The sequence below is a fragment of the Gymnogyps californianus genome, chromosome 4 (assembly GCF_018139145.2).
Source record: "Gymnogyps californianus isolate 813 chromosome 4, ASM1813914v2, whole genome shotgun sequence".
Lineage (NCBI taxonomy): Eukaryota > Metazoa > Chordata > Aves > Accipitriformes > Cathartidae > Gymnogyps > Gymnogyps californianus.
In genome coordinates, this window is record NC_059474.1 from 27,692,937 (window position 1) to 27,719,061 (window position 26,125).

The window sequence follows — 26,125 nt, forward strand, 5'->3', positions numbered from 1 at the left end:
TGTGTTGCTGGGAGCTGCTAAACCCATGTGTATCTTCCCATAAGTGCTACAGGAATAAAACTGCTTTCTCACCCCTCAGCTTGCTGTCCTGCTGGTCTGTGGTGCTGTGGGATGAACGCAGCCTCTGGGTTATGGCAGGGTAAGTTCATTGTGCCTTTGCAACACCTTAAAGCTCAGCACCCATTTCTGGCATGAAATCAGTCCCTTTGGTAATGTTGTGGGATCGTTGTCACCTTTGCAGTCACGGAAGATGGGATAGACTTTGGACTTCCTATGTGAACCTTAGAAAACTCTAGTTGTAGAAAGAATATTTAAAGCACTTATTATACTGTGTTCTTTTTTTATGTCTAGTTGATACTTTTTTTTTTTTTGTCTTTTTCATTTCCCTTTTCTTTCTGTCCTCTCCACTGCAGCCTGAGGGACCTGTATTGTGTTTTCAGGAAAGGCTGTCTCTCAAGCTGTGTGGAATCATGTTCTATCTTAAACAGGCAGTATTCATGAAAGGAAACACCCAGAGGTTACTGAGAAGCTTCATTACAACCTCAGATGCAGCTTCCTGAGTATTAGAATTAGCACAATGGCTAAGTAAAATATGCTAAGTAACTGTGTAATTGAATGCCTTAGATTTTCCACCAGATTAACAGCTGGGGTGTGACAAGTATACATGTAGTCCCAGAGATGGTGAAGTCAGTATCTGTAAAAAGTTTCTTCTAGACTTTGTCTTCACAGAATAGCAAATATTTCACTAGAATACACTTCAAAAAAAGAAAGAAAAAGGTTTTTTTTTTTTTCTTGTCTTACAAACCGATACTTAACACTTGGTTGAGAAGATCAAGCACAGGAAAAAGTTTCTCATCACCCCTTCTGGAACACAACCTTCACAGCTAACAGAAGAGACACTGAGCAGGGATGTTGATAATTAGAAGCCTGAGCAAGTACAACAGCAGCTAATAAGCCAACCTGCTACATGTGGGGTGTGTTTAATATTAATAGCCTCTGCGAGTCCACAGATGTGCCAGTGGATGATGCTGGAACAAAGCACTTCACATACCCTTAGCAAGGGTAAAGCTTTGGGAACCTGCATCAAAAGAGTCTGTTGTTAAGAGTGTATTGCTTAGAAGTAGTACAAAACTTTGTTATTTGGTTTTTGTGCATATACTGTTTTCTTTGCCTTTGTGGTTGTCACTTTTTTTTTTTTGGTAGGTCTACATCATTTTTGATCTTTCTTGCTGCCCTTGGGGGCAGCAGCCAGCCAGGACTTGGGTAGAGGACACCCACAGCAAGGGCTAGGACTGATTTGTGCTATCCAGTAACCTCCTGGTCTGAACAACTGTAAGTTCTCCCACATCTGAAATAGATCTTGGGGCCTTCTGGTAAACTCCATAGAAAGACTAGCACAAAGTTTGTTTCATTAACAATTGCATGTAAACCCAACATGTTAGTAGGGTTGTTTTGTTTTACCTGACTGAGGTATCTTCCAGTTGATTCATGCTATGATTTAGAGGCATTTAGAAGCCTTACTTCGGGATTTAATCTATTCTCTTTTTCAGTCTGGCGTCTTAAAGTTTAATAGTGGAGGAACAATCATTGTTTAATATATCTGCAAGCTGTCACGACTTATCCATCAGAAAAATACTTGCCCTGTCTCTGATGTTTTAGCTCTTGAACTGGATTCAGTGTCAGGTGAGTTAGCGGCTACGTACTAGCCTGAGGTCTCCTAAGAAAGAATTCTCTCATCTGTTGTGTTTACTTTGCATTTTTCTTTATTTTCTTGTTTGTTTTTTTGGAGTTTTTTTTTTTTGCCAAATTTTCTTGGTAGAAGCTGTAAAATACAGGTTTCAGTGATTTCTATGCAAAATTCCCATCCTAACAGTACTTCAGATCACTTTCTTTGGTGGGGGGTAGGAAGTGAAAAACTGTCAGTTACTTTTCCTTGATGATCGATTTACAAATTTTTCATGAGTAACAAGAAAATATTCATTTTGACATAAAATATATTTCACATAGAAAAGACACAATCTTCTGAATTATAAGTTTAATTCAGCATTTCTTAACTGCCCATACACAATCTTCTTACTTTTAGAGCTATCAGAACATAAAAGTTATTTTTATGATGAAAATCTTCTAAATTTGGTAAAAAAAAATGCACAATAATGATAGGAATGTTGAAATAAACGGAGGTCAGCAAAAATAGGAAATAGGTAGAAAGACTAGTGATTCATTTTTGTAATGAAGTTGTTTATTCTTACTATGAAGGACAATACATGTGTACAAAGTAGATTTTGAGACAACATTGTTAATATATATGTTTTTATTGAGTCAGCTTTGACAAAGAGACTTTCATTGCAATCTTACCTGCTTTCAATACTCATCTCTCAATATCAACTGGCTGATGCAAATAAATCTCTTATCTAACACTGGTATTTGGGTAAAGCTGTGCAGAAGCAGTTTCAGCAGATGGAGCTAGTGTGCTTCCAATCTCTAACAGCTGTGCTCACCGTGGAAAAAGATGAGCAGAAAAGTATACAGGACTGTGGTTAGGGATATGTTAGGGTCAGTGGTGAAGATTTTCTTTTGGCTTAGTGGAAAAGTAGCAAGCATAAGTGGGAATTAACTATCCTTTATCAAGCTCTGGTGGATAAGAGGAGTGCAGCTTTGTGATTCAGATACTAGTGATGTACCATAACATGGAAGAAAACCTGAGAAGAATATTGAATATTGCAGTTGTCTCCAAAGTTCACCTGAGTGACTTGCGATTCAATTTGCATATCCATGCGTGCAGGCAGGGAAGGAGTAGGAAGGCAAGAAAGCAGAATGATTCCGGAAACTTTCCAGTCTGCGCAAAAGTTCAGGATTTCCTGTTTGTGACATTAACTTTCTAATAGTAAAACACGCAGATGCTGGTGGCAGCGAGTGGCTGCGCTCTGTCCTCGTGGTGGGGGCAAGGATTCACCCTGTTCACACCCCTGACAACTTTTTTTCAGTGCACTGAGGAAAGTTATGTGCTATTTCAGAAGTTTACATGTGGTATCTGTGCTATCACGTTGTACCTTCCCTGCAGTTCTTCAGCTCTTACATTGTGATTTAGTGTAGCACATTATAAGAGCAGTGTGTGAAAGTTTCAAAGCCATCATTGGTCATTGTTACAGCAGCATAACACTGACAAGCAACTGATGGAAAGAAAGGTTTTATTGCTGTACTGTTCTCTCCTTCTTGCCTATTTAGGTCTTCAGCTTCTGTACTTTAGTGACTCCATAGGCTACTGAATTCTTGAACAAAGTTTCAGTGTATAAAGTTTAGGGTATAAAGCAAGGCATTATTTTGTTATCTGCATGTCTGATACTGAAAGGACAATTTTACTTTACTATAAGTTGCCTACTGCAGCAACAAACTAATTCGTGGTTTTGCACACACATATAAAAAATTGTTCTGATTTTGAATTCACATTGTTTTGACTTCATGATCTAATTTGATTTTAGTTGTCTTTAAAAGATTCTTTTGTGCAAATTGTCGTCTATTGTTAGTATTTCAAGACTTTGTTCCATAAATCTGTAAGATCTTGCCAATCCTGAACCCTTACTGGGCATTACTGCTCTCAGATACCAGGAATGTAGTATAAAAATGTAGGCAAAGCAATTCATCATATGTCAGAATCTCCTCTTGGTTTTCATATGGCCGATATTAGTTACATAGAGCATACAGCCATCGCTAATTATACTTGAAATGTAGTTTCCTCTAAAGGAGTGAACACTGCAAAGTGTTGCTTAATTTTCCTAGTTATGATGAGTCAGCTGAATAATGACAATAAATCCCGACTGGAAACTTAGAGATCTGGGGATTGTCCCAGGTCTCTGACAGAATTCTGAATGACAAGTTCTTGTATCATTTGCGGTCTCAGTTTCTAAAACAGTTGTGCTCATCTGTTTTTGTAAAGTCCTTGAAATCAATGGATGAAAAGTGTTGCATAAAAGTTGGGTTTAACATTGCAGTATTGTCTACAAAAGAACATGTCCACAGTTTCCTATTCTGCCATGAATGACTTGTCTATGTGGAAAGCTGGTGCACAATAAATTACAGTGTGAATTTACAGTATGTGACTTACTCTGCACTGGCTCCAGGTGAGGGCATTCTCAGCATAACTATCCATCTCACCTAGCTGCAGGTGTCCCCAGGCTTCTGCACTGCTGATGGAGAGTCTTCTGCAAAGGGAGATTCAGAGCATGTAAGCTAGACCTGTGCTGTGATCTTGCCATGGATGAGTGATTTAGGATCCTTAAAGAATCTGTAAAAGTGTGACTTAACAGAGTTTGATGGCAAGGTTCACTCAATTTTCCTTTGTATGTTTCTCCCATGTAATAGAGTTAGAATCAATTTTCCTTGATTTGCACAGAGACAGGAGATGCAAAAAGGCAGGGGAGACCCTCCTGTTGAGTCACGAGGTTCAGAATGGACCCCCTTGCTTTCTAAACTCCTAACGGAGCTTAGGTGCGGCTAGATCCAAACTTAGTCTCAGACCTGGTCAACGGTTTGTATCTAAGAGATTCAAAGCGTAAGGAAAAGCTCCTGTTGAGTCACGAGGTTCAGAATGGACCCCCTTGCTTTCTAAACTACTTCTCAGAGAGGAGTCTAGGTGTGGCTGGATCCAATCTTAGTCCCAGACTTGGTCAACGGTTTACGGCTAAGGGAATTATATATGCACAATCAATCCTTTGTATCACTTAGTTAGGATTTAAAAGTTTAGCATGCTATTAATCACTTACCGATCCATCCAGACATCTGGGGTTAGTTTGCTCCAAAGTTCAAGCCCTGTTTCCCGAAATAGACTATAAGGCATTGAGTCTTATAAAAAGAAATAATTTAATAGAGTGGTACAGCAGCAGGGTCAGCTCCAGTGGAGTGCTGTCGGTCAAGTTGGGGGGTGTGGGGGAGAAGGAGAGGAAGAAAGGAAGCAAGGACAGAACAACCCGAACAAAGAAATCCCTGGGCAATTATACCCTTACAGACTATTTACCTGCCCCTCACGCATTCTTCACACTCTCTTCATGCATCTTCCACACACCCTTTGGTCCAATAGTGATCCTGGCCTGACACCTTCTGACTCCTTATTGGATTCCTTCACTGTCTCCAGACAGGCCGTTCATTGTCTTGTTGAATTGCAGGTGCTGTTGGTGGTAGTAGCCTTGAAGCCTCCTTATCTTCTGATTTACGCTGGTTCTGGAGGCCCCTGTTTTGACTAAGTAGGTACACATTCAGTAAATCTAAGTGAAAGTTTACAGCCTGCAGCCTAAGATTTCAGCAAATTTAGCTACTCATGCTAAGTAAGTAAAGCTAAGCAAATAGCATACTAAATCACACATTATAACTTTAAGTGATTCATTCTATTTAGAAGTTACTTATTTAAGCTAAATGACTAATGTCTCTTAACATTGAGAGGCTTCCCTGCTCAAGGGGAGAGTTGCCTGGCATGCAGTCCAGTTGCTGTCCAGGGACAACTGAAATGGGGCTCATCCAACAATCTGTCGTTGGTAAAAAATCTGGTTGCTGGAGATCACCACCATGCAGCCACGCTGCCTAGCAGGGAGCACTCATAGAAGGCTCACTTAGGCTGCCATATTTATGGGATAAAGTGGTTGGCTCGTAGTCAAATTGCATACAACGGGAGAGGTATGCACAAGACTCCTTGTACCCACAACTTTCACTGTGTTGCTCTGCTCCTTTGTGGGTTTCCTAGAGGAGTTCTTAGCCCGGCTACGGCTCAGGCCTTTACCTCCTTTGGAGACTGTACCAAACTGCTACTGGTTTGGATAAGAGGGGTTGAGTGCATCCGTCACAGATCTCCGCTCCAGAGAAATCTCCCTTTCCCCGCACAGCGACTATAAAGAGAGTCTAGGGAGATTAGCTTCCACTTCAAGTGATGTGATACCTTTCCCTCTCACCTCACTGCCTTTGAGACAAAGTCTTCTACATTTAGTTTGGAATTAATTGTACATGCTCTAAGGGGTATACTCACAGGGTCCAGACTCCCTCTACAACCAGCAGAAAAAAGATAAGTTTCTTGAGAAATGGATTCAGAGTGGGAGACTGACATAGGTATAGCAGAGATGCCTCTGCTTCTCTCTCTGTCTCTCATTCTCTATTAGAAGTGGTAGCAGACTATACTCCCAAGCATAAAGTTAACCTTTGTGATGAGCACATAAGGAGGTGGCACGAAGGAACTCATAATTCACACCCTCCCTAATTCACAGCACTCACTAACTTCTCCATGTTGCCAAGCCAAAGTGATATAGCTTAATAACAAAAATGCTGTCTGTATAGAAACTCCCAGAAAGTGAATCAGTGTCCCATGGGCAAAGACTCCACATCCACTCCTGGGAGTTGCTAGTACTCCAGGTATTGTCAGTGGAATACTTAAATAAGCAACATACGGTATTATTTTCCCAGTTGTAATACTTAATGAAACTAAAAGTACTTTTAGTTCTTTACTACTGTGAAACTAGGTACTGTGCATTTACAACTGATATGACTATTGCAATGAAATATCATCATCTTACTGATGCCATGGTTTTAAACCCATGTGACCTACCAAAACCGCATTATGCAAAAAAATAACTTTAAAGGAAAAGGGATCGTACATCATGGCCAACGACAACAGCACGTGAGAGGCAGAGCTGTGCAAGGACTAGTGTAGGAATTGCAGACTTTGCTAATAAATGCTTTCTGTCAGGTTCTTGGCAGGAAACAGATAGAAAAGCTGTAAATCTATTGCAAAGACAGGTAGAGATGCTGTCTTTCTGAACACCAGATAAAGTCTGACCACCTACAGAAGAGATCTGAATTCTGGGCTGGCAAAGATATCTCACCCTCTTGACAGTGTTGGCAAAGCACTCATCAAGGACTGGAGTACTGAAGGTGGTACATGAAGGGAAAGAGCTTCTGTATTGCATCAGCTATGGTTAAAGAATGCATCAATTAATGATTATTGAAAAATATTTAGAACATCATGCAGTAACGTTTTCCTTTGAATTATCCCTGCACACAGGTTCGTGAACAATCACAGTGATGAATGAGATCTTACATAGTTCTGTAAAATAATAGGAAAGAGATTCATAGTAACTGGGGAAGTCTTTCTAAAAGCAGTATGTTGGAGGGAAAAAAAAAAAGAGGGAGCTAGAGATTTAGTTGTTGAAATCGTTTTGATTCTTCCTTAATAAGGAACATACCCTTAACTTCTTTGGGTGCTGTAGTAGTTGTGAATGACAAAGATTGACTGTTACAATGTGAAAGGAACCTCTTCTGTCCTGTGTATTCTAGGATCTAACATAGTAGGATTTTGGTGTTAATTAGCTATGTTAATATAAACAATTATTAATAATGGAACTGAGAGATCAGTCTATAGCAAGATAAATCACCTCAGCCAAATACAATCTGAATTTCATTGATTGCTTCTTTTGAAGTTATCTGAAAACTTTTCTGCAGTAATTTTTAAACCTTTTCTCCCCCAGTGTGGATGCTTTCATTTTTTTTCCTTTGCATACACTTGATTTCTTATCATTCTCCCCTTATCTTCACTGATGTGAAAACAGGCAGGAGAAACGCTTTTTAACTTTTTCCTTTTGTACGTAACTCAACAACTATGTGTGGAACAGATGGAAAGTGTCCTATGCAATATATTTCATCTGGATGACTATTCATGGGGTGTATGTCTTGTTTAAAACTCAGGAGTTTTGTAAATGTCATAGGAGTTTGAGTCTTTTTTTTTTCTTTTTTTCTGGGATTAATTTTCTATTGCATACTATTTTGTTTGCAGACTTATTTGGATTAACACACATACACACACACTTTTTTCTTAGGTCAAGGCTTACCAAATTGCAGCTCACAAGACATTTGTGACCCATTAAGCCTTTGTATGTGGTTCACAAATGACTTTTTTCCTTTTGTCCATCCTTAATGGAACCAAATCATAGAATTACAGAAAGCTTGGGGTTGGAAGGGACCTCTGGATGTCATTTGGTCCAATGCCCTCCCTCAAGCAGGGTCACCTAGAGCAGGGTGCCCGGGACCATGTCCACATGACTTTTGAATGTCTCCAAGGATGGAAACTCTACAACCACTCTGGGCAACCTGTGCCAGTGCTCAGTTACCCTCACAGTGAAAAAGTGTCTCCTGATGTTCAGAGGGAACCTCCTGTGTTTTGGTTTATGCCCATTGTCTCATGTCCTGTCACTGGGCACCACTGAAAAGAGCCTGGCTCCATCCTCTTTGCACCCTCCTTTCAGGTATTTATAAACATCGATAAGATCCCCCTTGCACCTTCTCTTTGCTAAGCTGAACAGTGATTTTTTTTTTTTTGAAGTACATGTTTGAAAGTAAGGCAACGTGCATGCCGTTAAATAAGCCAGAGCCAAGGAAATGGTTTTGACTATTACACTGTGATCACACACACTGTTTACCTGTTAACTTGGTTCATGACTTTCTTATGGCTTACTAGATCCTCCAGACAATGCCTGGGCAAGACTTCAGGCACCTTGCACCAAGGACTGTTCCCAAAAGGCAGGATGCATGAGACTACACCAGGTTTGGCTCCCTCTTCTCCCTGCAGTTCCCCAGGTCTGTGTCAGGAGGCTTTGTACCCTCAGACATCCCTCGTGCTCTGCTCTAGGGCTATTGCACATACCTTCAGTCTCACATTGTGAAAATGCCTCTTGAGTTGTAGGGACCTATGTAAGGTACATAAACTCAACATCCCTCCCCCTCTGGTCAGTTTTACAGGACAGGGATGGAGACATATAGGACTGCCCAGGCAAATGGGGACTGTAGCAAATAAAAAGCCTCTTATGTAGAAATTCAAGGCCATCCTTGCTGCCTTACATTTTGGGAAGTCAACCTTACAAAAATGTCACGTTGGATAGAAGGCATCAGCAATAATGTTGAAAAGCATGTTCAACAGGAGAAAAGAAAGCACATTAAACTTTCCACAGTGCAGAAGAGTGTACTGAGGACAGGAACGCTGTTTTCATCTGTGGAGTGACAGAAAAAGTCTCAGAGGCCCTTGTTGCTCTTTAGAGTCTCAAAGACGGCGTTGATTAAAAAAATAACTATTCTGAGTGCCACACTATTGATGAAAACAACACATGGAAAGCTCATCTCTCGCTTGTGTCACAACAGATGGTGCCTCCTTTATGATGTGGAGAGAAAGGGGTGTTGCAGCACTTATGAACAAAAAAAGTTGTAGAGTCTGGAGATGAAGACACTGTTTTATTCATTAGCAAACTCTCATTGCACACCTCCTTAAAATGGAGCATGTCATAAACATTGATGTTAAAAGTGTGAAATTCTCCATACCCAAAAGTCTAGTCCTCTGTGGAAGACCATGAGGCTGAATTTAGAGACGATGTGTATTCACAGCCATTCAGTGGTGATTAGGGGTGCAGACCTAAAGCACATTTAGGTTGGTTTGTTTTGTTTTGTGGGAGGATATAGATGTATTTCTGCAAAAGAAGAATAAGGCTAACAATATCTGTGAGGTACTGGCTGGGACTGCCTGAGCCATTTCAGCTTTTTTTCATATCTCAGTGAAGTGAATCAGAAGCTGTGCAGTGGCAGAAGTTCCCATCTGCCCTAATTGACTGTATGAAATCTTTGAAGGAAAATCTCAAAGTATTGCAGAAACATCAGAAGCATAATGACACTGCCAGGTTGCAGCAAAGGAGGAACTAGTGGAGAAAAACCTTTTTCCTTCAGGATGTGAGAACCAGCGGTCTTTATCCAAGTCCTTAGAGATCCCAGAGCTCTGCCAGGAGCAGTTCTTGGATCTACAAGCAAGCACTTGTTCCTTTCTCCTGTGACCCAAGAAATGCTCCAGAATCTGTGCAGGTACATCTTTTTGACCTGAAGTGGACTGTGAAAACAAAGGTAACATAACATGAATGATGTCTGGCTGTTTTCTACAAAAACTTAAATTATGAGCCTTCCTAGCAATTGCTGGCACTCGTACGAGATTGTGCTTTCTCTTCAAAGCATACCCAGATGTGAGCAAATATTCTTAAATAAAAGTATTAATAAAGCTACTTTGTGATCGTGACAGACCAATGATCACTTTACATCAGTCCTCTTTGTTACATCAAGTTTTAAACTCACGTTACTGCTAATAATCAGCAATAAAAATCTGCTGTGGAAGTCCTAGTCAACCATAAATTGAATAATGACACTGAATTCCCCTTGTAGAAACTTAGTGTATGCATCATACTACATCTATGAAACTTTCTGAAGTCTTGTATTGCAGATGGGACATATTTCTATGACTCAGAGCCTGATACCCATTCAGTATATCTCTTCTGAATAAATTTGTGGGGGGAACACCTGAAATAGATGCTTCCAGGGTAACAGTCAGATTTTATATATGACCAATGATTCTGAATCCTTCCTTTTTTTTGAGTGCCCCAGATAAGAAAAAAAATAAATGGATCTGATTAACAGAGAGTGAGCAGTCATCAGGAATTCACCTCATCTTGCCCTGGAACCTATTTCTCACAGCAGTGATTCTACAATTGATTAGCTACTCTAAGGACAAAGTAATGTGTATCAAAATAGGAAAAACCTGTCGCAATTTCCCTAACAACATCCTGGAGGTAAGCCCTGTGATTTTTAGCACGCAGAGCTACTGACTCTCTGGAAAGAATCTATACTGTTTATTAAGGGCAAAAATTAATGACTGCCACAAAGAACGCCACTTCTAGACATAAATGAACACAGCTGGTCCTACAAAAGCTATAGTACATATTATTCAGTACTGCCGACACTGTGCAGGACTTTCTGAAATCACCTATTTCAGATCTGGTGAATTGTCTACAGGTCATTTTTTCCCAGCTCCTGCCAGTGTCTCTCTTCCATCTGCATGTGGAAGAGAGGCCTTTGCTTGAGTCAGGTCTTGAAAAAACTTTTCCCTTTATTTTTCTGAGATAACACATTAAGGAAGGAACTCATCCTTTCTCTTCCACCATTCAATGCTGCTCTTTGTTTACATGTCTTTTCCTTCTTCTTCAATGGGGATCGACAGTTTTCTGGCTATCTTCTTATCTGGTGTTCAAGGAGCTTTTTAGCTTGCCTGCCACAGTTTCAGGTGGCTTAGTTAGGATATATCCGTCTTTCACCTTTTCAGAATTGCTGGCTTCACAGTTTATTTCCTTTAGCCAGCAGAGTTGTTGTGGTGGACTGGTGTCCATGCCTTCTGCTGTTTTTTTGTTGTGATTGTTTTCAGTTTAACGGTGCAGTCTGGGGGCAGGGGTTGTATGGTATCTGTTTGCCTTTCTAAAAATGTCTTTCCACCTTGCTGTTTCTTTTTGCTTCACAGTTAGGTAAGATATAAGGCAGAGAGTTAGTTCTGAATTGTGCAGATTCTGCAAACTTCATGTTCCTTAATAGCAAATAAAGTCCACTGTCTGTAAACACAGTCCCTGGAAAGCTGTGCCAGGCAAGCTGAGGTGTGCAGGTCAGGGAGAGCAGGTACCATTTTATGTCTAAGACATCTTTTTGCCAGTCGTCCCAATAGTCATGGCCAAACACAAGATTTTCCTTATGTACGTAGAGAAAAATGTGCATGTGTATGTACGTAGATATTATATTTGCATACCATATATATATATGTACTTCTAGTTTACTCAGGTATTTTACCCACTGAATCAAGACTAGATCCCTTTGTCAGTTTAATAGATAGACAGCTAGATGTTTTTGGGTTAAGGATTCGAGAACCTCACCACTTATATTTGTTCTGTAAAGAGCATAATGAGTCTTGGTTGTGCCTCCATTCTGGAAAATACTGAAAGCAGCAACAACTCTAAGTCACATATATCTAGTAGTCCTTCGTGAAAAACAAATTAACAATGGAACAAGTCCAAGTTGTGATGTTAGTTTTGGCTCTAGGAAATAGCTTTACAGTAGTTTATGACAAATATATATATATATCTGAAGAGTGAGTCCTCAGAACATATTTCTTTTGGTATTATGACCCTAAAGTGTTGCTTTATTTTTTATTTTCAGTTTGTTCTTTTTTCTTGGTTGGTTGTGTTTTGTCTTTTTTTTTCTTTTTCTTTCAGAAATGGCAGCTCTTCTTTCTTGTCATCCTAAAAAAATGGTGTTTTTTGAAGCCTGAGTTTTCTCAAAAGTGGGAAGAGCAAGCAGGTAGCACTTAAAACTGCAGTATGCAGTACCTGTTGTTTTGTGCGAATATGGCTGCAGGGCCAAGGGCTTCTTTAGACTGAAAAGACAACTAATTTAAGTACACAGCAAGTTCCAGCTCCCCTGCCTTAGAGTTATGTACCTTCTAGAATAAACAGTGTATTTGCTAAATACAACCTGTTACTGCTTTACTAGAGTTTGTGACATACTGAAGCAAAAGCTAGAGGGTAAGTGGAATGAATTAGCACCTGTTTGGTCCTTGGATATCATGAGTTTACATACTTTTGGAGAATAACAGGGAATAATGTCCCTGCAGGATTTTGCCTGAGTACCTGTTGTGCTGGCAAATTAAAGGAGCTGAACACCAGGTTTCTCAGCACTACTCCTGTTTCACACAGTCCTTGCTGGGAAATTTACAACTACCTTTTTTTTGTCTCAGCTTTGGTCCAAACAACCCTTGAGAGACAGTGGAATAAAGTCAGAGGTCCATCTGAGCAAAGCGGTGATTCATGATCTGATGTCAAATATTCACATCTGTCGCTGAATCAAGTGTCTCATAAGGAGAAGGTGAGCTGTCTTACTTGAACATTCACTCTTTCTGAAGCAAATACAAAAATCCAGTAATTAAATGGGGGGGGGGGGGGGGGGGGGGGGAAGGAAAAAAAACCCAACCCAAAGATACCTAGAAAAATCAACTTTAAATATATTGAACAGGTGCAGTGTTTTTCATATGTTTCTATAAAATAACAGGATGCTGTCTCTGTGGGGCCAGGTTAATGCTAGTATGTGGAGCTAGAGAGGGGACAGACTGGTGGCACTTTGCTCCCACCAATTGTGTGACCCAGGGGGATTGTGCCAGCAGCATGTTTTACCTAAGGAGAGATGTAGAGGAAAGAGCAGGGCTGGTTGCCTTAGATCCTCTTCACCATGTCTCAAGAGAGTCCTCCAAGACGCAGTGAGTCTTCCCTCTCAGAGTCTGGTAAGAGTATCCCTCTCCAAGGCCAGAGGTGGTAATGCTCAACATTAAGGAGTAAAACTTCCAGCACAGGCAATGCAAAAATGTTATGTTATCTGATGTGTCATGTTTCTTGCAAAATGATGCAGATCTGAAAGACTTAGAAGGGCTTTATTTTGTATTTATTTAATAAATAATCACAAGAAAGAAACATTGTTATTAACATATGATATTCTATATATCCATTTTTTCAGACCTCTAATTTACAGCTTCAACCACCTTGACTCTACTTAATTTTCTAGAGTTACAGAAACAAAGTAACAAGGTAGCTGAAAACAGACACATAGCTTTAAAGTAAAGGCTCTAAAATACTTTAAAACTAATCTTTTTTTTTTTTTTCCTTATTGAGTCAGATGACAAATCCTTGCTTGATAACTGCTACTTTTTAGCTCTTGGATTTCTCTTTTAAATGTCATTATCAGATCCTTGAAAAATTCAGTATCTCACTTTTCACCCTTTTCTGTGATTAAGGAGATTACCAGCTCCTTCACAACTCACAAACGAGTCCTTCTCTTTCACAGTAATTAATACCTGACTAAATTTTTTCTCTCATCTGTTTTCTTTGCTAATCTCAAAATGGGTATTTTGGCATTTACATAATCTCTATACACAGACTCATATAGAGACTTTTAAGAGTCTGTACAGAGACATTCAAATGCTTTGAAAATTAAGGTAAGAGATAGGAATCTGAACAATATTAATCACATTTGAATATTGGGTGTTGAAACTCTTAAGAGGTGATGTAAACAGCTTTCTCTCTGGCCGAAACCAGGACAGGGCTAGCTACAGCCACAGCATGGTGATGAGGTGCTCTCCCCTGTTAGATCCCATGATCTGTGAGGTGCTCAGGTCACAGGCTCCTTAAACGCTACCATTTTCCTGTGGAAAATCCAGACCTTTGCTGCCTGTTATCTTAGTTCAGATCTCAATAATGGCATCAGTAACCCCTCTACAATGATCGGTGTCACCTACTAACTCCCACCCCATTCTCTTCCAGGATTTTGAATCTCAAGCATTCAGAAGTCATAAACCAGGCTAATAATGTGTCAGAGTAATTAAAAAGAAAAAAAAAAAAAGAAAAGAAAAAAAGGAGAGAGTTTAAAATACTAAGTTTGGGAGCGCTCTTTATTTCCTTTTAGTGCTGATATATTTAGGATTCATGTTTGAATGAAGAAGCTTTTTTTCATATTTAATGTAAACTGAGATTACAAGCAATACCATGATTCTGATATGTGGGAGGAGTAACTATGGTAAGACTTGCTGAAGAGCTGGATATATTGGAGTTAATGTGAGGAGTAAAGCAGAAGAAATGGTTATGCAGCTTCCTGAATACTATTTTTCTTGGAAGAAGTTCCTGTTATTTTGGTGCTTGCCCTAAATGTGGTAGAAAGGTTGGAATAAGGCAGCAGGGTAAAAGCAGGTATTAGAAATAAATTATTTAATGTTTTATACATCTGCATTAGAGTTTCCTGTAGTGCTTATTACTATAATGCCTAAGCATTCCCTTAGTAATTTACATCTGCTCTGTGGAGGTGTTAATGCACTTCAGTTGAATCATCTGCTCTTCTTCTTTTCCTAGTAGAGAGCCAATGCTCAGGATCCCCTCTCTCTTCATTTTTCTTCCTTGCTAGGTCTTCCTCATGCTGTTTATAGTGGAAAAGCTTTCTTGGAGAATATAATTTTGCATGCATTCTGATGGTGGTCAGATATTACTGAAAGCTGATTGCATTACTAACCCTTTCTAACTCTGAATGTTTTCTGTTTCTGGCCCTCATGCCCTTCACCCTTTGTGAACTGCCTAGCTGCAGCATAGTCAGGCATGGCCAGAGGTGTATTCACTTGGGGTCCCAGGTGACTTCTAAGAGTAGAACTTGTGTTCTTGAAAAAGTAACAAAAATACCCTGGAACTGAGAGAAATGGAGCACAAAGCATCATGTGTTTTCAGTCGCAACACTAGTAAGGAGGCAGCACTCAGCAGCCAGCAGAAGCCTCTCAAATCTCTGGAGCAGTGATGTTCTGTAAAACTGTGTGGAATAATGCAAGGAAAGGTTAATGCTGCCAGACCTACCTCAACCAGTTATTTAATTTGCTTTAATACAAACCTTGTGTATGGAGTCCAAGGACTTTGCATCAGAACTGTGCTATTTTAGTACCTGGAAAGGCTGCAATAGGAGGCTCAGTGCCCAATTGCCATTGAAGTGCAATACTTTTGAAAATCTCATGAGGCATCTGCCTACCTCCCCTAATCTCTAATTATTTCTGTGTATCCCCTTATTAAAAGGCTATGCTTTCTCAGTAGTGCATTTTTCTGCTCATTCCAATATGGTAGTCTTTAGTCCAGTCTGTCAACATAACCGTCCAGGAATGGCATTTCCTGTAGTTAGTACTGTTCCTAAATATTAATTGTATTTGCAGAGTATTGCTTGGAAGACATGTATGTGTTCACTTCTTTCTTCAGTATTTTTACATACTTGTTACAATGATAAATGTTACTTGGTTCTACCTGTATTGCGCTGTATCTGTCTATAGTACTCTTACTAATACTCACTTTTTCAATAAGGTGTGTGAAAAACCAGCAATGGGTAAGTGGTAATATATATTTTCCCATTTACAAGATAATGGGAAGATGTGTAAAATGTAGATGTATTTGATTGCACTCCTTCCCTTCTGCCTTTTATGTCAACTTTCTTAGATCAACAGTTCTCAACCTTTGACAAACTGAGACCATAAGTTGAAACCATACAAGCTGTAATCCATATTCCTCTCAGCTATAATGAAACTGAAGGAGATTATAGCTTTTTGAAAACTGCTTTTTGTTTGCTGAGATATGACTCTATGACTAAGACCACTTGCTTTCAATTAGGAGCAACTTTGAACAAGTGATACATGTACACATGTATTCATAGAGCTTCTAATGCCATGGACGTTCATCTCTGGACAGCAGAGATACTTTGGAAAATGTGTTCATGCAAAGAATACACAATAACAGTTATTATCTGCTACAGTTTCTTCCTATACAGTCTTCCTTTCCATTTTTCGATGTTCAACAGCATTGTATGTGGGAGGGTTTTTTTTTATTCTTATTGAATCTAACAGAAATGCTGAAGCCAAAGGCAGTAATGGGCTTTTGTGAGCTGTTAAACCATTATTCTGACTCTTTCCTTAGGTCATTTATTCTTGATACTTCTGTCCTCTCTTCAAGATGTGCGATATGAGACTAATTTAATGAACAGCATTAACTGGAAGATTCTTAAAAACAATTGTTGAGGGGATGGTATAAGAACTTGGCTTGCCTGGAGAGACTTTAATACAGCTCAGGACCATTTCAGAAGAAAGGTAAGTGTAATTTCTAGACCTGACAGACATCATCAGCTTCATCTCTCTAGGTTTTGTTTTAAGGAGCCTAATTACTAACTAATCTACAAGAAAGACATGCCTGTAATACCCTGAACATATTCTGCTACTGGTCTGGGATAAAACATCTGAAAATTCAGGATGACATTTGGTGCTCTGAATGACGTGGGTTCCAGTCCATTCCTGTCACCAGACCTAAAATCTGGGATCTTCAGCTTAATCCAGAGCTGTGAGAACTTTAGTGGTTTTTTAGCTCAGAAACTGGTAGTGGAAGATGAAACAGTGGAAAACAGCCCTGTTTGAATAGGATCCATGCAGCTCCAGTAGTTACCTTCATGAGCTCTTCTGAAATCTGATTTTCTGCTCTGCAAACAATACATGAGAATACTAGATATCTTTCAAAAGTTGCCTTATAGTAAGATTCTGTATTTCTGGGATGTGTGCTGGCTGATAGTTGTACTAGAAATCTTTCTATATGGAAAACAGAAAACACTACTGGAGTTGCTGGAGAATAAAACTTGTCAGCAATAATTAGTTTTTGCAAGAAGACACTAGAGATAAACTATGGGAATTTGTTACTGTGCTAAGCAACACAGTAAGTCTGAGTAGCTCAATTTCAGTCCACTAGAGGTCTGTGAAATCATTTCCTAGGTATGTTTTTAATCTTGTTTTGAAGCAACCTTGCTGAGTCTGATACAGTCAAAATAAACTTTTGATCCAGTTCCTATTGTTCTCAAACAAAAGACTACAACCATACAGAGATCTATTTAATAGACGTGGCTGAGTTAAAGAACAGTCCTAGCTGATTCTTTATTCTTGGATCCGCACAGGGAATTGCTCTAACTACTGATTGACTAATATTTTAGGTAAAGAATTGGCTTTCCTTACAAATGGTCATTTTTTCTAATAGGAAGAGAGTACCATGTGGTGCAGAGAGTTCATTAGCATGAAATACCCACCCCATCGTGGTTCTCCATAGTGCTAAATTTACTTAAGTGGAAAAGGAGCCAAGATCCATGGCCTCACACAGCTAATGAGGCCTTCCAGAGCACTGGAAGGACACAGGTGGTTATCTATTAGTGTCTAGCTCAGACTGTTTGACTGGCTTTCAAATTGCTTGTTAAGCCTCAAAGCTTATGGTTCCAAATATATCTGGGGTAATAGTTTTGTGGTTTTTTTGGTGTTTTTTTTTTTTTTTTTTTTGTGCTATACTAACCCATTTGCTTTAAATTCAATCCTAATTACAGTTATATTAGAGCATATTTTAGCCCTCATTTTATGCTGCATGTGTAGTCAGTTCAACTTGGCACATAAAAACAGCTGCAATAATGTTCTAAAAGACATTAGTAAATTTGTGATTTTCATAATAAAACCAGTGCCTGGTGTTAGCATTCAAGAGCAGGAGCACAGCATTACAAATCATAAGATAATTGTGGCTATTCAGAAAGATTCAGGTAGGCTCCATACATCCTAATCTTTAATCCCAGTTGCTGCAGTTCAAAAAGAGTGATTGTTGAGAGCATAAGCTGTAGTAAAAATGATGGTATTCAAAATTGCCTGAATTAATTTGAATGTATTATTTTCATCTCTGCTCAGGATTCAATATTTCACTTGGTTTCAGTTAAATTCTTTGTATTTGGTTCATATTCAGAATGTGGTTCATTTGTGCATCACTAAAGAGGGCTACTGCACAATAATTTTTATGTGCCTTGAAATATAATTAATGTAAAGCTGAATATCATTGATAAATGGAGGCTACTTATCAGTATTTAGCATATAGGGAAATATGAAAGGGAATAATGTAATTTGTCTGAAGCAATTAGTTGTCTAAATTAGAGATAAAGGATTAAGGATGAGAAATTTGAAGAACCAAACAGAATAAATATATTGAATGTTCAAAAGCACAAACATGACACTTTCAAGTTGTTAGCGCCTCGTAAAATGATGAATGTCTTTGTACGTTCTATGGACAAACACAGAGTGCACAGTATTAAATGATGCCTAGGTGTGATATGCATAATCACCTTGGAAAGTAGTAGATAGGAAAGGCTGCAATACATTAGAGTGTTGAAACATGCTTATTGTGGCACATTTCCACTAGAATGAGTGGGGACCACTGACATAATAAAGTGATGGAGAGCCAAATCTTTCACCTGAAGAGACAGAAAATAGTACATTAAATAGCTTACAACAATGTTACTTTTGTTGTCTGAAATACTTTGTACTGCCTGTTAGGCTGGAATGCACTTCAGCTGCCAGGAATCTGATTTACTGAGATTTTTGGAGGACTATAGGATGAAGTTTGACCACTGACTAATGCTGGGCTCTGTCCTATCTCCTGGATGTGAGTAATAGCAAATATCAAATGGCAGGAAACTGTGCCAAATATCTTTGGGCAATAGTGGCATTTAAACTATATATATAAAAAACGCAAATTCCCTTTTCCTTCTCCCCCGTGTTTCCAAAGGTGATCCAACATAGATGTAACATCAGCTGCATATTGATCCACCAGTCCTTTGGAAGCCTAGCTTATCGTCACTTGTACCATAAACCAGAAAGATAAATTTTTGTAGCTCTTTTTCCTCAAGGAGCAGGAGAAGAGAAACTCACAAGAGAGCCTGGGATGTTTAGAGGTTTGTAAAAAACAAAAAAAAACCCAAAACAACAACAAAAAAACCCTCACATCCTATTTAGTGAGTGTTCCACAAGAGAGAGAGAAGGCCACAAGTTCTGTGTGAATGTTCAAATACTTAAGGGCTATCTTCCTAAAAGAAACTCCAAAGTTACCACCAAAGAGTTCCTGCAGGGCGGGAAGTCTTTTCCTGGGCTTTTAAAGTATATCAAGAGTTTCAGTATTTGGATAACAGAGCAAACACGACCTTTATTTGAATAAAAGATACTGGTCTGTTACGGAGCTTGAGAAGCAAGTACAAGAGAATGACCCTGCTCCAAAGGGCAGAATCAATTACAAAACAATGACCATCGTTGAAACAAGAATCCAAATCATTTTCCTCGTTTCTGTGAAACATGAGATGGTATAGTCATCATCCCTACTATCATGAATAGGCTGTGGTATGGTAATGAAATGAAAGTACCTTTGAAATAATTATTTATGTATAATTTTTAGAACAGAACATAGAAGATATTGGGATGACTTTGTAAATTTATTTTATGGGCAATTTCACAGCCTTTCTCTCCTGTTGAGAATTTGATAATTGATATTGATTGTCTCTAAAGTGAGTGCAGGAATGTGTGTAATGGTATTGCTATGGTCTATTTGCTGTACATGCATTGTAGCTGAGAAAATAAATAAGAGTCCCCATGTTAACAATTATGTCACAGAGAAGATCACTTTTGCATTTCTGGATCATGGGAATAGATTACTAAACAGAGATTAATCCTCAGTGCAACATATAAAGTGTCTACTCCCACTTGAATGTCTGCTTTCAGACCCAGAGTGCAAGACCTCAGATGGAACTATTCTAGTCTGTGATTCTGAAAGGCAAAAAACCAAACCATAATGCCCCTGGAACTGTCTTAAGAGGAAATCTTGACCCACTTTTGTAACAGGAAATAAACACACTGTATTTAGTGTAGACCTACTGTATTGTGTGCTATCAGTGTGTTTCGGCTGACTGCTATGGCTATCAACCCACTGAAATGGAAGAGAATCTGAGTGAAGAGTTATTTTCTTCAGTCCTGCAAAGTACAGACGTGAAGGTCAGCAAAAGGTCAGGGATGACTTCATGCCACTCCATTCACTTGTGCAGTGTGGAGATTTAACGCCAATGAGTAGAAAGAAAAGGCAGATACACCTGCATCCAGCAGTACACCGTGGCTTGTATGTGGAAGTTACAGTGGTTTTTAGCTGAGCGCTGGTTTTGTGGGAATGTGGGCAGATCAGAGTCCTGAATTCATGCTGCATGTCAAAAGTAGGTGGGACTTGCAGCCAGACCAGGAGCATGTTCCTATCATATTGCATATGAACATTCAGCACATTAGCTACAGCTAATCTGTTTTGTGTAAGTTACACTGCTTGCTCCTGATTGTATTAGATGGTGGAAAACTGATAAGAAAAGACTTTGAAGATTCCCCCCCCCCCGATGTTTTCTTAGACAGTGTTATTAGCATCTGCACCTCTGATCAGTTTGGCTATTTTTGTTTGAAGTTTTTGAGGACAGAAAGCATTTCCACAAGGAGGTATGCACTATTGTCAGAGACCAATACTCTCTGACCAGGTACTTTTAGATATTCCATATGTGGAGGGTGTAATGTTTAATATCAAAATTACTTATTTGAAGATATTTGATGTTACACAGGATTTCGATTTAGCAAAGTGATACAAAATATACTGAAAACACAATACAAATATAAGTTACACTTAGCAAAATATAGCAGTTGTACTGGGCATCCCCAATCACCAGGAAGGAATATGTGGGTTGAAGCCAGCTCAAGCCAATTGCTCTCTTCAAAATACTTTTGCTAGTTGTCTAGATTTATACTCTATGTTGGGCTGAACCACTTATTCACTCCCCTGCCCCCATGCTGGTCTGGCTAACTCAGGGAGCCATTCACTCTCTTTTAATAACTCAGAGAGAAACATTTACACCACCAGTTGATCCACTCAACTGTTAGTAGCTGTGTATCTAAAACAAAGGCCACTTTCCAGTTCCCCCTTGTGTTGAGATAAAGTCAGATTCTTTGCAACAGCTTTGGTCAGTCACAGCCAGTGTTATTCCCTGAGCTTCACAGGCACATCCCCCTTGCCCGTCTCCTCTGAGCCTTCTTCCATTGTAGGGGTTTATCGGTCAGTCACAAGTATACGAAGCAATACTTTTTTGCTTTTTCTTCCAAATACTGAAATTACATGATGCATAAGTGCACCAGGTACCAAAGTGTACCAAAGATAGTAGTGCAATTCTCCAGGTGCTTCAAAGTACCCTTGGCTTTTCTATACCTGCCTCTTTTTAGAGGATGAACATGGGTAGTGTTCTAATTGGATGTCTGAACAAATTTCTGTTTGTATTGATACAGAGTTCCCAATAGTCTACCTCTAGTTGTGTCCTCGAAGAAACACCTATTTAACAAAGGCATGTAGCAGCTCACTACTGTAATGATCCCTCAAGAGGAATTTAATTTTTAATTAAGTGAAGCCGTGTGTTTACTCTTGCTATATAGCTGATTAATCAGGGCTTTGTTAACTGTGTAGAGGAAAGAGGCTAAATTAAATACACCTTTAATGAGGTGATAGGGAATTGACCTTTGCTGTCATCTGGAGGGCAATGTATAAACACAACCATTGAAGGGATTGTTCCAGAGAGGTTAGATAATATCCGTTAAAAGGCGTCTTAAGTAATGGTAGATTGGTGGTAAGAAACATAACCCACGTGACAGAATGAGTTTCATGGAAATTGTTGAAGCTACCTCTAGATTATTAATTATCAGGTCTGATAAAGAATCTAGCGTAGCACTGTTTACCCCTTCAGAAACATTAAATGATCTTCATGTCCCCTGATGTTAAAGTCCTTAGTAAAATATATAGTTTATTGAAAGATCACTGTTATTTCCCTGAACATCATTGGGCAATGAAGGAAGGTGACTTAGCAGAAATAACACTAAGAGGTTTCTAGTAAAATTTCACTGCAGCGAAGTTTGTAGCAAAACTACCGATTATTTCTGCAGGATAGAAATTTCATACAAGATCTTCTTCCTCTATCCCTACTGCAGTATAATCTTTATGCCAGTGCTTCATTTGGACAGGTAACAACCATTATTTTGTCAGTAAAGTCCTTTTACTGGGATAAATAGATCTGAGGATACATGTCTTGGCAAGTAAGATGCTAAGGAATGAATTGACTCTATCAGTGTGCTGGTGACTCAGGCCAGGATGTATCTTGGCACATCATTCCTGTAGCAGCAACAAAATTATAACCTGACATGAGTTTTTGACCCTCTTTATCTCTGAAGATAGTACTTTGTGGGATGGCTATTACATATTATACTTTAAGGAAGGATCATATTTTATGATATGAGGTTATATTGCTAAAAACACTTTAAAAGTGTTCAGCTGCTAAGAAATAGGAAAAATATGAACTTTACTCATTGAGAGAAAATTGTTTTTGTGCTTTTCTTTCTTGAAGAAAATATTGCATGAAAGCAATATTAATAAAGTCTTCCTCTACCATTCAATCAGTAGAAGGAATATTACTTCAGCCTTTATATTATCTTTTCTCTCCTCTGGCCATTTTGATTAAATGGGCATGTGGTCTCTGTTCTTGGGACACCAAGGGGAATTAACCTCAGTGATTTTTTTCAGGTGACTCTGCCCTCATTTATGCCTTAGGCACCACTCCAGGGATACAACTAGAAGGTAATTATCTAGACACTAGGGAAGGGAAGTTAATGAATTGGAAAGCAGTATTGAAATGTAGCCTTTACTAACTAACATACACATTTACCGGCTCTATGAAATAATGTCCTTGGAAAGGCAGCTGCAGTAATGGCAGAGTTTCAAAGGAAAGCCCTTTAGATATTTCCTTTTATATATGCAATTGCATATTGACCTACAGATGTGGACTCATGAAATCATACAAAGTGACATTCCAGAGCAACCTTCCAATACTCCTCATAGGGCTGAAAGTCAAATTGGTTTTAAGGTGGATCCTATTTAATTTATGAAAGAGTTTGTGTTTGATCACTAGGGATTGGACTGGACCAGATTGGACTCACGTTGCTTTGACTCTATGCTGCCTTGGGGGTGATCACCAAGCTTTTCAGGTTCCCGTATCTTTTGAGCAAATTGCTCATGACTTTTTCACAATCATTTGTTTTCTTCCCGAGGAAACAGAATCAAGGATCTTTCAAAACTGCAACAGATACTGAGAGGGAAAATGGGAGAACGCAAGATAGCTTTCTGCCTGATTTCTGCCTAGCTAAGTTGCTCTCCTCTGTTTTCTGCTAAGAAATGCCCCTGGCATATGGGATAGAGGTGGAGATGAGTGACTCACACTTCACATACATGGTGTATGAAGAAGTCAGGATTCTCCTTAGGAATACCAAAAGATGTAAATCATGCAGGTGTGCAGCTGTGGAAGCTGAACCTGCATAAAGCTACCTCTGTAGCCCTGTCTCACCGTTCCCAATGTATAGGGAAGAGGATGATCCTTCTCTGTTGCTTCCTCTTCCAGGCACTACATGCCCAGAGGCTGAGAATGCACTCAACTAGTGAAGCCTCTCTGGTCTATGCCCGCTGTCAGAAATAAGCAGCTTATTCTTTCCTGCTAGAAGAAGAGGACGACCTAATTCCTAAGTAAGATGTCTCCCTTTCCCCTTGTTGGAGGCAGCTGCCGAGAACTTTGCTTTCCCTGGTACCAGCACATAGCCGTATGTGTTCTGTCACCAGTTTGCCCTTGTAAGTCTCTGATTTGTGAGCTGGGTATCTTGAGATGCCAGGGCCAGGCTGTTTGCCAAGTTCCATTTGAGGTCTCTTTCCCACGTGGCTAATTCCAGCAGGTGTGTTCATCTTTGATCTGGCATGAAGTTTAAATCGCACTGTTGGAACTTCAGGAGGTTCCAGCGTAGGTGGTGAGATAAAAGGCTCTGCTGTGAGGGCTCAGAGTTGTTTGTCTGTTCTTGACCTACTTGTTCATGTGAAGGTGTTAACAGACCTGGAGTCTCTGTGCATAACCCTGGAGAGGTGTCTTTTTACATCCATGACCACTTTGATGCATGAGTTTTACTCCAATGCTTCGGACTTGTTCTGCATTGGTCTGGGATCATAAGGCCTGTCTTCTATATGGAAGAAGACATCATCTTTCCTTCCATTCTGTAAAAGAAGATGGCTGTATTGTTGATTTGTCTTACATGGTAACTCTGGGAATGTAAGCCTCTGGGCAAAGAGGGGATTTTCTTTGTGCTTTGTTTCTTCCTCTTCCATCCTCAACAAGCACAGGCATAATTTCATCTAAAGAAAAGCCACACTGAGCAATTACATATTTTTGAGCCATTATTACTATATTGTAATGGGTGCACCTCATGGACAAGTAGAATTTCTGTGTTTGCTTTAGCGACTGCATCCTGCCAACAGATTGGTTCATATTCTGGGAGCTGTTTTTCCACTTTAGTTCCTTCTGTTCACAGATTTTCATAAATAACAACTTAGGATGTGATTTATTGCTCCTAAGTATTGTCTCTACCATATCAATTAAATAAATACACATTAAGCATAATGATAATTGGCTGATGTTCCTCAGGGTTCACTCCCTGGCCTTCTGTTCTGTGCAGTTCACACAATTCTTATCTGTAGATTATGATGATGAACAATCAGCATTGCAGAAGAAATATATTTTGCTTACTATCAACATTTTTCAACCTCTATTAGTGACAGTGTTTTGTTGAACTGATGAACTGAATGTCCATAAACCACCTGTGCTTTAGGGGAACTCGGATTTAGCATTTGAAATGGTTAGCTGAGTAACTACTGTCAAGAACTTAAAGTACTCTGCCTTTGATTGACACATTTTATAGTAAAGACACTATTTGTCATTCCCATACCAGAAGGTATTTATTTCTTTTTTTTGTTTCTAAGACAAAGAATAGAAAAAAATGAAACAAGAAGCTTTTCTTATGCTTTTCAATCAATCTCTGTTGCATAGTAATGCATAAAATGCATGAAATGCATTTTTTCACATGTTGCTTATTATCAGAAACTAATAGCAGAAATTCTGATTAGTCTTATGGATGGCTTATATATTCCACTCTTTTAAACTAATCTATATTTTACACATTTCTAATTAAAATGCAATAATACTTTGAGAAGTTACTCCTAAAGTGGCAGGGAGGGGACAATCACAATTATTGTTTTTATTTTATTTCCTGGCCTCTTAATGAATTCTGTATAAACCATATCAGGAAAATTAATTTTTAAAATATCCAACTATGCAAATTTAATCAGATATGGAAGTCAACAGGGGAATATTTTAAAATTTTCAACATATTATCTGTAGTAATTTTTTTTAAGGAGATTTTGTGAATAAATCCATTGATGCTGCATGAGCCAGAAAATAATCCACGTCTTTTACATGTGTGCGCTATTTTTATTTCACCTGTTGTGATGAAAAAGGGGTAAAATCTTTTTTTTCACACCAATTCATAGAAGTTAGAAGTACAGTTCACAAATGCACTAAAATATGCTTTACAACAAACACATTCATGTGTTTGGCAGGCTGTACCTTTGTGTGCTTGTTCTAGTATAGATGTTTGCCTTTTTGCAGTGAGTGACAATGTTGGCTCATGTTCCTCTTGTAATCCATTATAAACTGCGTATCTTTTCTGCAGAACTGCTGTCTAGGCAATCATTCCTGATCCTGTGTCATGCAATTGATTATTCTTGGCTCTGTATGTGCACTCTTCCCTGCTGAACTATATTACTTTTTTCAATCTGTTTCCCTATTTGTCAAGATGGTATTGAATTCTAATGCTGCTCTATAACATAGTAGTGGTATATTCCAGGGTGATATCACCTACTGATTTAGTGAGGATAATCTCTGTTCTACCATTCAGATCTTTAATAAATACATTAAC

The 26,125-nt window shown here is 39.0% G+C and overlaps 1 long non-coding RNA gene across 3 annotated transcripts; it reads left to right on the forward strand.

Moving 5' to 3' along the window:
* Window positions 1–26,125, forward strand: LOC127015826 (uncharacterized). Of its 3 annotated transcripts, none has more exons than XR_007766385.1 (7): window positions 1–139; window positions 1,204–1,332; window positions 1,551–1,683; window positions 12,614–12,741; window positions 16,356–16,525; window positions 22,860–22,913; window positions 23,731–26,125. It is a non-coding gene; the product is annotated as an uncharacterized LOC127015826 (long non-coding RNA). The 3 variants fall into 3 exon arrangements; XR_007766386.1 differs by lacking the exons at window positions 22,860–22,913; window positions 23,731–26,125 and adding exons at window positions 18,779–18,887; window positions 19,011–19,904; XR_007766387.1 differs by lacking the exon at window positions 22,860–22,913.